The sequence below is a fragment of the Geotrypetes seraphini genome, chromosome 11, assembly GCF_902459505.1.
Source record: "Geotrypetes seraphini chromosome 11, aGeoSer1.1, whole genome shotgun sequence".
Lineage (NCBI taxonomy): Eukaryota > Metazoa > Chordata > Amphibia > Gymnophiona > Dermophiidae > Geotrypetes > Geotrypetes seraphini.
The window spans coordinates 101,641,547-101,654,578 of NC_047094.1; positions in this window are offsets into that span (position 1 = coordinate 101,641,547).

Consider the following 13,032-nt stretch of genomic DNA (forward strand, 5'->3'; position numbering starts at 1 on the left):
TAAATTGAATAAAAAGCTCAATTTAGCTTTTTAATCATCACTAATTGAAACTTAGGCATCTATCAAGAAAGAGCAATTCTGTAACAAGGCGCCTCTAAAAATTTAGGCGGCCTTCAAAAAAATAGGCACTATGCATGTTAGGCATGGGCGTGGCTTCGTCTTAGGCGCCTTGTTACAGAATCACTGCGCTTAAAGCATGCTTAAGCGCTCGCATGGGCGCCTAACGTTTAGTTGTGCCTAGAGCTGGCTTATGTATTGGGCATCTCCACAATAGGTGATGCTCAGCATGATTCACTAAACAGCACCCAGTTTTACTTGAATTGCGCTGAATGGTGCCAGAAACGGATCTTGTTCGTTTCCCGTTTCTGTGCCTAATGCGGTGCCTAACTTTTGAGCGCTTCTTATAGAATTTGCCCTTAATTGTTTAGCCTTTGATGAAGACTGCCTCAACTTTGTTGGTTGGGCTGAAAACTTTACAGCAGCTCCTCGTATTTGGATCTGTGGTTCAACTGTCCCTTTGTTTATAATTGCAAACCAGTAAGAACATAAGAAGTTGCCTCCACTGGGTCAGACCAAAGGTCCATCACGCCCAGCAGTCCACACCTGCAGCGGCCCATCAGGTCCATGACCTGTCAAGTGGTCCATGACTCTTCCTATAACCTATCTCTACTTCTATCCATACCCTTCAATCCCCTTATCCTTCAGGAATTTATCCAAACCTTCTTTGAATCCCTGTAGCGTGTTCTGCCCTAGCACAACCTCCGGGAGTGCGTTCCATGTGTCCACCACTCTCTGGGTGAAAAAGAACTTCCTGGCATTGGTTCTAAATCTGTCCCCTTTCAGTTTCTCTGAGTGCCCCCTTGTACTTGTGGTTCCCCACAGTCTGAAGAATCTGTCCCTGTCTACCTTATCTATGCCTTTCAGGATTTTGAAGGTTTCTATCATGTCTCCTCTAAGTCTCCGCTTTTCCAGGGAGAACAGCCCCAGCTTTTCTAACCTGTCAGCATATGAGAAGTTTTCCATACCTCTTATCATTTTCGTCACTCTTCTCTGGACCCCTTCAAGTATTGCCATGTCCTTCTTGAGATACGGCGACCAATACTGTAAAACAAAAAGCACTAGAAGCTCTAAAATGAGAATAATCTCTAGAGATAGTTGTCAAGTACCGGTACACAATCCTGAGGGTTAGATTTACTAAAGTGTGTTAGCATATGTTAATGAAGGCAATACAAATGGTAATGCAATAGTGTATGCTAATATCTGATCATTGGGAAGGGGATGCGATTTGATATACTGGTTACAATCAAAGCAGTTTATATATTATATACAACTGTATTTTCTGTACTTGGTGGGCTCACAATCTATGTTTGGGGGATGGGGGGGTTATATCTGGGGTAATAGAGGGTTAAGTGACTTGCCCAGAGTCATAAGGAGCTGCAGTGGGAATCAAACCTAGTTCCCTTGTTTCTCAGACCCCTGCACTAAACAGGTTACTCCTTCACTCCTTGTTATAATTTTTATAGGTAATATATTTTCATAACTAAATTATTATTGAATTTTCAGACATTAGGGCATAGAATTGTGAAGGCAAAAGCACTGATGGGTCTTGAGCAGGAAGCCCTACCATCAGGGGCTGAAACACTGTCCTCTGACCCACAGGTAGTCACTGTAAAAAAATAATCAGACATTGTAAATAATGAGTTCTCTTCTGAACCTACAGGCCTGAGGGAGCAGACTGGCTTTCAGAGTTTACAGAGGAAATACATGGAAGTTGTTCCCAGCAGCTTGGCATATGAAACTGAATCAACATGATCAGTGAAGTGGACATGCATGGGGAATATGTTTACTGAAGGGGTATTTAGGGCTACAATAGGGGTCCCTGAACATTTTAATAATAATAATAATAATAACTTTATTCTTATATACCGCCAACAATCTTGCGACTTCTAGGCCAAGGCCCACACTGAACCTTTCAGGTCATTGAAGAGACTGAGCATTTTGGTCATCAGAGAGTGGGATGCCCCCCCCCCAAAGAAAATCCCTCCTCCTACCTCTTGTCCCATGACCTGATGTGGCAGATATGGCTGAGATTCTAGGGCCATAGTGAGAGGACTCCTGGCCCCTTGGCATGGAGGGTTACAATCCAGCATTTCCTTTCATTCGCCCTCCCCCCCCTCCCCCCATGGTTCAACATCTCCCCTCTCTTCTCTCCCCTCATTCCTACATGATCAGGGAAAAGGGAAATGCTGCACTTCCTTTCTCTAACGCCAGCCCTCCCCACATGCAGCAGCTGGCCTATGAAGCTGCACTCTACCAGAACATTACATTATATTATTGGTTTCTATCCCGCCAATACCTTTCAGTTCTAGGCGGTTTACAAAAAAGAACTGATCTGGGCATTCCCAGGGAGCTTACAAAGTTGATAGATAGAATGATCTTACAAGAGCTGATGGATAGCATGAGCGATTGGATCTGGGGAAGGGTTTGTAAGGTTTTAGTTAGATCATTTGACAAATTTTTTGAAGAGAATAGTTTTCAGTTCTTTCCTGAATGTTTTTTAATTGGTCGTCTTGGTCAGTAGCTTGGAGAGGTGGCGGTCTATTTTCACTGCTCTGGTGGCTAGTAGTTCGTCATATAGCTTTGTATGGGGCAACAGCTTCAGAAAAAGGAGGAAGAGGGATGTATTCAAGCCACAAGGTAGCTTAACTTATGGACCAGTGACATCACAGCCCTGGGCATTCGGCGCCCTTTAGCACCAGCACCATGGGCCAGAGCCTCACCTGGTCCATAGGTTATGCTGGCCCTACTAAGAATCACATATTATCTCATATGAAAGATATGCATTCCTTTGATATTTTTTTTAAACATGAAATGAAGTGGTAGGCGTTTACCAAATTAGGTGCCTACCAGATAATTAATTTTTTAATGTTTTTTTTTTTATTGTTTTTAATGGTGCTTTCAATTATCAGCACCAATTAAGTTAGATACCTAGATCAGCTAGGTGCACCAACCTAGGTGCCTAACTTTAGGCATCATTTATAGAATCAGGACCCTAACAATTAAGTAATGGCCCCTGATGTACCTAAGCAGGGTGCACCTCTAGTTGCTGGTACACCGTCAATAGCGCACAGGACAATCGCGCCCTGACAATTCCGCTCGGTCAAATGCGCGCACCGACAAGTGTGCGCATGAAGGGAGTGGGATTTTCAGGGTGGAATTGTAAGTGTAGTGGGGGGGGGGTTAGCTGAAATCTTCAACATCGGCATCCTCCTGAACGAGAGCATAGTTGCAGTGAGGGGGGGTTCCCCCTCATACACCTCAGAGTGGAAAAGCGGAAACAGGAGGGCTTTGGGAGGAAAATTGGAGTTTTAAGCGTAGTGGAGAGGTTCCCTTCACATTCCCCCTCAACAAGAGCGTGAGTGTGTTGGGTGGAGTCCCCCAAATTCCCCCCTCAGAGCTCTAACGGGAAGGCATAGGGGGTGGCGAGGGGTCGGCACACATTTGTCCTGTGTGCAAATGTCGGGGTGGGATTGTCAGCACGCCAATGATCTGCGTGCATTTGACAGGTCATCCTAGTGGTACATCTTGTCCTGCACGCATTTGATGGGTCACCAGTTTATAGAATTGTCCTACATAGTTTTATGCATTCTATGATATCAGAAAACGTTCATGATGTGTCCTAATATTTGGATTTCTGCTACTGGACAAATAAAACAGATTTAACTTTAAAATATTGTATGTGTGCGCAGAAAAATGTTCTAACTTGATGGGTTCGAAAAGTACAGATGCAGTAGTTCCTGTGTCTAATGTGTCTGCAAACTGTCTTTGCTTCAGATTGTGGAGACCATTGATTACCATTTCTTTTCACTAGAAAGAAAATAAATTAAAAGAAAACAGTTCAGTATTTCCTATGCTAATAATTGTTTTCCCTGTTAAAATGGCTCTGGCAGGGATGCTCCCCCTTCTGCTCTGTTTGCTGAGCGAAACTTGGCCAACAGCTCTGGAAAAAAATTTCTGACTTGCTCTTGTCAGCCTGGAGTCTTTATAAAGCACAATTGCTTCTCAGTGCCAAATAGGAAACTGCAATGCCAGGAGCTTAACAGCTGGAACAAAAATTAGATTGCATACTTTTAAAAGATATGTTCAAGTCTTGTCTTGACAATCATGTTGTCATACTAAACAGTGTGGAAAACATAGAAGCTGAGCACAGCAGTGTGAGGGCCTCGGTCTCGAGCACATTAACGTGGGGCTACTTCTGCAGGCTTCTTTGTGCGGCTGCCCCTGTGGAAAAGTCCGATTGACTTGTTTTTATTTAAAGGGGCATGAATTTCCTGGCCCAGATTGATAGGGAGAGGGCTTGGAGGAACTGGTTAAGCTTAGCAAAAAAACAAATTTGCCAGTGAGGCCTAGGCTTTTTCCTATTCTTTAGAGGTGTCCCTCCCACCCACCCTCCCTAATATTAGAGGAATGGCAGTAAATACTGTAGATACCTGTACAGTTAAAGTGTTTGGGGGACATAGAGCTCCTTTTACGAAGGCGCGTTAGGGCCTTAACGCACGGAATAGCGCATGCTAAAATGCCATGCGTGCTAGCCGCTACCGCCTCCTCAAGCAGGTGGTAGTTTTTCGGCTGTCATGTGCTAATCCAGTGTGTGCACTAAAAATGCTAGCGCACCTTCATAAAAGGAGCCCATGGTGTCACAGGTTGTTTTTTTTGGGGGGGGAGGAGTTTTGGGGTTATTTAGGGTGATGTCACTGAGGCAAAGGCATCGATTTGCACTAAATAGTGCAAAATTGTTGCCTTATTTGAAGTCATTTGATTGGTGTTATGGCATGCAGGACCACTCCAGCTCTCTTGGGCTGTAACTGTGGCATTGCAGGGCCCTGAAGAGCAAGGGATGATTAATGTAACTCTTAATTGTAAGGGGGGGGTGCTTATTGTGAAATTACTATTGTTTTCTAAGTCAGTTCTGGTGTGATTTTATCTGATAGCAGAGTTTCTTTTGAATTCACTGAACAATAAATGAAGCTATGGCTTGTTCTTGCTGTAAACGTGTTCTTCTTGACAAGTAATGCAAGCCTATGAGTATTTGTTCTGGTGCTCATGGTGTAAAGAAGGGATAAGAGTGGCAGTGAGCTTGGGGGTGTTAGGTAGGTTGGATGAGAGCAGGTCTAGGATTTAGGGGCTTTCTCAGATCCTGGTGTCATAACCTTTCCTAAATTCTCTTTGCTGTTATTGCTTTTATTTGGATTTCCTTTTCTGAAGCAGCGAGAAGGTTGAACTTCTTTCCTAGGGTGGGGGTGGGGAACTTGCACTAGTCCTATTTATTTCTTGCTGCAGGAATTAAAAAAATAAAAAAGTAAGGCTATGCCCAGTGGTCTTTTGTTGGAGGGGTTATTTCTCCTCAGCTGCAGCTCAGCTGGTTCCTCGCTGGCTTTTGGCAGCTCTGTCTGTGTGTACCAGAGTCAGTCACAGACACACTAAGCTATTTAAAGCACATTTACATATGGGATGTGGCTTCTGAGTCCCGGGAACAGATTTTCCCAGAGGTCAAGTGCCTGCCAAAGAGGGTGTTTTGGGTTTTTTTTCTGCAGAGTAGTGGGGCATAACAAAAACGAACAAAAAACGGAATGCAGGAAGACAAAATCATAGAGACAGTTACAGAAAAACCCAACAAAACACCCAATGATTAAAACATGATGAGGATGGGGAGAGTGGTAGAATAATCCCTCTTACTTTTCACTCATGGCCACCTCTTCGTTCATATCACAGATTGCACCATTTTATCCCTGGAAACAAAGCATCTCCCAGTTTATTGTATTAATATGCACAGTCTAGATTTTTAATCTTTAGGGGCAGGACTTATTTATAGACATTTTCATGGTCCATTTTGGTTACCACTTGTCTGACTTGTTTGGCACCATCCTTTTCAGTCCCTGCTCTTATTCACCCCTCTGTCTCTTGAGCCACATCTACTTTCTGGGTGTCCCTGTTTCTTCTTCCTTCTGTTCCTATCACTTTTCTGCTGATCATGCCCTCACCCATCCTTTGCTGTTTCTTCCCAGCTTTCATCCTGGATAATAATAGGGCTTGATGTGCAACCCAAAGGCTTCAGACCTTTTAGATTACACAGCATGTAATATGTATATTTGGCCTTGCTCCACTGCTGCTAAAATGATAAAATTAACTTTTTTAAAGTTTAGGTCCAAGAAACTACTAGGAACAAGGGAAGTTCCGGTTATAACAGATTACTAGTAGTAGTAGGTTTGAATTTGATTGTGAAATATAAAGACTCAGAACTGGATATGGTGTGATTTTTATGTTGGACTTAAAGTAAAAATAATTTTAAAAAGTTTTTGTCCAAGCAAACATTTCAATCTGCTTCCACCCCATCAGCCGTTGGGATCGTCTGACTGTAAACCAGTCCATTGAAGAAGCACAATAATTGTACTAAATTAGGGATTTTAGCTAGTCTACCTTTCCTTTTTAACAATAAAAGCAAAATTTTTTTTTTAATCACTACCATTCCTTCCACTGTTCTTATGTATACCGCCATAGAACGATTGACCAAAAAATTACTGCTACCTTGAAGTTTGTAGGGAGAACTTTTCGGAGACTTATATAACTCCCTGAACAGGGAAAAGTCCTTTTGAATGAAGCCTGAGATGTGCAGTCTGAACACAGTTGGAGTTGCTGGACCTTTGCAAATTAAGCCTCAGTTCTGACAGCTGGCCTGGTGTTTTCAGTGGCTTTGCTTCATGTTCTGTAAGTATGGTGTGACATTCTTTCTTCAATATTTCATTTTCTCCCCCTTGATTTTAATTCTACTCACTTCATATTGCCACTTGAGTTGATTTTTTTTTTCTCTATTATTTCTGTTAAGTAACTTTCCAGGTTGTCAAATGGCTGTATTCTATTGATCAGAAGGCAGGAGAGCTACACTAAGACAGCTTTTCTTCAGAGCCATTTGATACCCATGGTTCTTTTTTAAATTCTATTTTTCTAATTTTTAACATATAACAATAAAACATTTTTCTCGGTCTCAACAATATATAAAAGGAAGTAAAAAAAAAAAAAACAACAAAAAACTGGAAATAAGAAATCCTGAGCCTACCTTCCCCTACCTCATCAAGTCCAAAACTACATCCTTCCCACATAGAACCAGTTACTAGAAACCAGTCCCAGAGCACAGTCAGACTTTATACTGAATAGCATAACATACATTGCTGTTCCATCTTGTCTTCCCCTCACATGTCCACCTTTTCCTCTCCCCCTTATCCACTGTTGAGGAACTGCTCCACATTAGGTATAGAGGCCACATATTTTTTTTAACTCCCCAAGTATGCCTCTCCTGATGGAATTGAATTCCACAATCTTCTCTGCAGGGAAGCAATGTCTCACACCTCAGGTGACTTCCAATGATTTTCTACCTCACATCAGCTAGCTGCTATAAACAATGTACCTTTTTTTAGGCATGTGTTGTAACAGACATTGACAATAGCACCTATTGTTGACGGTCAGTCTGACTAACTGTCAGCTCGCCTGTGCATATGCAAACAGATGCATAAAGAGTTAACCAAAAGTACATGGGAGGCTGGTCCTCACAGCTTGAAGGAGCTGGTAGTCAAGCGTATGGGGGAGCCGACTACAGATCAACCCAGACCCATGACACCATGAATGGAAGAGATGATGAGGATCCCCACTACTCCACTGGCAGCAGTTCCAGTTATGGAAGAGTAAACAAGGATCCACATACTGATTTTGCTAAAAGAACCTGGTGCTGCTGCTGATGGTCCCCCCAATTCCTGTCAGCAAAAAGGAATGAGTAGGTTTTGCATCTCTGTCTCTTAATTTTCCATCTAAGAGGACTCTTATTTGGCAGTATAAGCCCTAGTGCTTTGTTCCAGTGTACCATTAAAGATCAGGCACTCCCATTTTATAACATGGTGACCCCAGGACAGGAGTAGGAGTGGGAGGGAAGGAGAGATGCTAGATGCTTGGGAGGGGAGGAGTAGGGAAGGGAATATACTAGTCACCTGGAGGAAGGGGAACAAGGAAAGGGGAAATGCTGGACTATGGGGTGGAGGTGACTAGCTTAAGGTTCCTTTAGGGCAGTGTTTCTAAAACCTGTCCTGAGGTGACCCCAGGTAACAAACAGGCAGCTGATCCACAAGATCCAGATTTAAACAAACAAAAGAGGAGATCAGAAGAAAAATTGCTTCATGCAGAATTTTTGCACCAGATAAAGAAATAAATATTTGAAAGCCCACCAGGGCTGCATCAAGGGCTAAAACATATAAACATTGAATTAGTATAAATCAAGTTCAAGTTTCTTTATTTTTGATATACCGTCTATCAAAACAAATGTCTAGACGGTGTACAATATAAAAAGATTATGAGGGACAGTTAAAATAAGTAAATAAAAGCAATATTTTATCATATATTTAAAAATAATACTAGAAGAATTTGGATTAATGTACATGAGACGGAAGGAGAGTAGAGGAGGGCAAGGATATTTAAAATGCATCGAAGTAAAAAAAGGACGGGAAATGGGAACATAGAAACTTAGAGTGTGAAGGCAGAAGAGGGCCGACGGCCCAACAAGATTGCCCACTAAGAACCCTCCCTCCCTGGTGTACCCCTCTTTCATGCATAACTTTGTAGCACTCCCACCTGTTTGGCACAGCGACTTTTGAAGTCTGGTACACTACTGGCCTCGACCACCTGGCGTGGAAGTTTATTCCAACGATCAATCACCCGTTCGGTGAAGAAGTATTTCCTGGTGTCACTATGAAATCTTCCCCCCTTAAGTTTTAGGAGATGCCCTCTTGACACCGTGGGACCTGTAAGAAAAAAGATTTCTTCCTCCACCTTAATACGACCCGTGATGTATTTGAATGTTTCTATCATGTCCCCCCTTTCTTTGCGCTCCTCGAGAGAATATAGGCGTGGAAAAAACATTGGGAGGGGAATCATTTCAAAAGAAGTATAAAATACATAATAATCAGGTCATAAGATCACAGACTGCATGCCAAAACAAAGTGAAACATGGCCATGTTGATCTTTGTTTTATAGGCCCCCCACCTTTTACTAAACTGTACAGCTGAGTGCCACATGGTAAATTCTCCGATGCCCATTAAATTCCTATGGGCATTTGAGCATTTACCACACTGACCTGCACTATTGGGCTTGGTAAGTGGAGGGGGGGAGGGGAATAAATTCTATATGAAGCTATTTTCTTCTGATCTACTATTTTTTTGTGTGTGTTTAATCTGAGGTAACACAGCCAGGTTTTCAGGATATCCACAATGAATATTCATGAAATCAGTTTGCATCCACTGCCATTACTAGGGTTTATGATCTAGGGCAGGGGTAGGGAACTCTGGTCCTCGAGAGCCGTATTCCAGTCGGATTTTCAGGATTTCCCTAATGAATATGCATTGAAATCAGTGCATACAAATAGGTCTCATGTATATTCGTTAGGAAAATCCTGAAAACCCAACTGGAATACGGCTCTCGAGGTCCGGAGTTCCCTACCCCTGATCTAGGGAGTGACACTTGAACTGCTAGCCTTCATTGTGGGGTCTGGCAACCGCTCATGACACCTATCACTCACTCCAAGAAATCAAGTGTGTTTGTCCTCCAAGCAATAGCAACTTTCTTCAGGGAGTTATGCAGAACAAAGGCCCTCATCCATCTTTATTTTACAAGCCTCCACATCAGCAAATTCTATTAAACCTGAGTCTTCTCATGACAATACTGTCCTTTTTCCTTTTTTTGCTCTGTGTTGAGGTACTTTTGTATTCACTCAGTGTGGATGCTGTGCATTCATTTTCTATCCGGACACCATCTAGCAGGAGACTATAATCTCCAGAGGGAGAAAGCTTCAGTGGAAATATGTCTATTCACATCACGGCCCACCAGGAATTTGAGTTGCCTTAGATTTTTCAGATTCCTCCATCTTCCTGTCCTTTTTGTAGGAGGATCTATGCTTCCTTGTTGCCAGACTGTAGCCCTTCCTACATACACCCCTACTAAAGTTTAAAATTTTTTAGACACACCATATCCAGCTCCCCCGATCACAAGGCAATGGATCCCTTAGTCCAGGGATGCACAACTCTGGCCCTCAAGGGTTTTCAGGATTTTCCCAGTGAATTTGCATGAGATCTATTTGCCTGCACTGCTTCCATTGTATGCATATTGATCTCATGCATATTCATTGCAGAAATCCTGAAAACATGGCCTGGCGAGGGCCATAGTCAATCCGTGTTACATACTACTACTACTTATCACTTATATAGCGTCGAAAGGCGTAAACAGCGCTGTACATTTTGACATTTATAGACAGTCCCTGCTCAGAAGAGCTTACAATCTAACTTGGACAGACAGACACAATATATAGGGTTGAGGATGCAGAACCCAAGGTGAAAGAAATTAGGAGTTGAAAGCACTCTCAGAGGTGGGCTTTTAACTGGGCCTTGAACAATGCCAGAGATGGAGCCCGCCATAGGGATTTGGGCAGCGTGTTCCAAGCATATGGCACAGCAAGGCAGAAAGGACGGAGTCTGGAGTTGGCAGTTGAAGAGAAGGGCACAGATAGGAGGGACTTACCAGCTGAGGAGCTTACGGGGGAGATAAGTGAAGCTAGATAGTGAGGGGCAGCCGAGTGAGTGCATTTGTAGGTCAGTAAAAGGAATTAGAACTGTAGTCTGAAATGGATGGGAAGCCAATGAAGTGACTTTATGAGAGGGGTAACATGAATATAGTGGCTCTCCCGGAATATGAGCTGTGCAGCCAAATTCTGGATGGATTGGAAGGGAGCAAGATGGCTAAGCGAAAGGCCTGAGAGTAGCAATTTGCAGTAATCTAAGTACGAGGTGATGAGGGCATGGATAAGTGTTTTGGTAGTGTACTCAGAGAGGACGGGTCGGATTTTGGTAATATTATAGAGGAAGAAGCGGCAGGTTTTAGCGATATGTTATATCTGGGAGGTAAAGGAGAGAGAGGAGTCAAAGATGACCCCAAGATTACGAGCAGACAAAACAGGAAGGGTGAGAGTGTTGTCCACAGAGACTGAGAATGAGGGAAGTGGAGAGGTGGGTTTGGGCGGGAAGATGAGCAGCTCTGTTTTAGCCATATTCAATTTTAGATGACAGGAAGACATCCAAGTGGCAATGTCAGACAGGCAGGCTGAGAATCTAGTCTGGGTTTCAGTACAGATATTTGGTGCAGAGAGGTAGATCTGGGAGTTGTCAGCATATTTCACTTTATTTGTTATACTGCAAATAGTTAAAAACAGTTATGTGAGTTACAATCCTAATAAACGAGAATAAACGAGAAGGAAAAAGAAAAGCAGGAATGGAAACATAAGGAAGCAAGGTACAAATTACATATTTTTAAAGGAAAGGAAGATAGTATGGAATAAACTAATTCAACTAAGATACAGAAGAATGGTAGGTTGTTCAAAATATCGCAAAGAAATTGGTGATGAAGTCATACTGGGATGAGCAGGGGTGTAGATCTTATACTTTAACGTTAGTTGAACTTGGATAGGCCTAACTAAAATAAGGGGTCTTAAGCATTATTTTAAATTTCTTCAATGAGATCTCCAGTGGCAAAGGATTCCACAAAGTAAGGACCTTCATAATGAAACAAGCAGTCCTGGCCCCATGAGAGCAAATCTGTGAGTGGGAGTCACAAGTAGGTGCTAACTGTACAGAACAAAGAGATCCTTGAAGGAGAATTCGCCAGATAGTCTATGACAGGACTTGTAAAACAATTTTTTGGGTCATAGCACCCACACTGTGGAACTCCCTCCCTATGAATCTTAGACAAGAAACTTGTGCCTCCAAATTTAAATCAGGCCTTAAAACCTTTCGTTTTAAAGATGCCTTTGAAGTAGGTCCAGACTCTGATTTCAGCATCATATCACCCCTTCTGTTCTCCCTTTTGTTTTTACCTCTTCCCTGACCATTTTTATATAATGTAACCCTTACTGTCTTCCTTTTGTATCTGGTGTAGTCTTCCTCTTTATTTTAAATAGTCTGTGTTAGTATCCCTTTATATTTATATTGTAGCTAAATTTTATGTAAACCGCTTAGGCTATACATTTAAGCGGCATATCAAACTGAAATAAACTTGAAACTTGTATAGGGTATGAGAAAGCTGAATAGGAACAACTGCATCTCAGAACGAAGTATTTGATGGGCCAGAACTACTTTAAACATAATTCGGTATGAGAGAGGGAGCCAATATTCCTTAATCAATAATTCTGATGCTCTATCATATATTCTTAGCTCTATAGAATAGTTTGTCTGCAGTGTTTTGGACATTGCAATCTTCACACTTGATACTGCAATAATCTTTGTGATAGAAAATTACATTGAGTCAGGTCATAAAGTTTGGATTAACAATCAAATTAATTGGTGATCATGCAGGGAGCGTATGGCACGGATTTGACTAAGCACATAGAATGATTTTTGAACAATGGTGGAAATATAATTTGAGAATACAAGGTGGTTATCTATATTAATTCCTAAGATTTTAACAGTCTCTTAAAGGGATTTAAACATTACATATGTCAATGGAACACAGAATAGAAATAAGATGGCAATTGTCTTGAAAGTGTTCAGTTTTAAACCATTATCTAAAAGCCAATTTGCTAAGGGAGCCAAAAAGATATTGAAAATAATAAAGGTTTGGACAAATTCCTGGAGGAAAAGTCCATAGTCTGTTATTAAGACATAGGGGAAGCCTCTGCGTGCCCTGGATCGGTAGTATGGAATATTGCTACTCCTTGGGTTTTGGCCAGGTACTAGTGACCTGGATTGGCCACCGTGAGAACGGGCTACTGGGCTTGATAGACCATTGGTCTGACCCAGTAAGGCTATTCTTATGTTTTTATGTTAATAGTACTAAATATACTGAGTCTCGAGGGACTCACCCTTGGATAGAGATTTCAACCATTGGACCTGTAAATAAGAATGAAACCAAGATGAAGTCAAGAAAACACTGACCTCCAAGATACTTAAA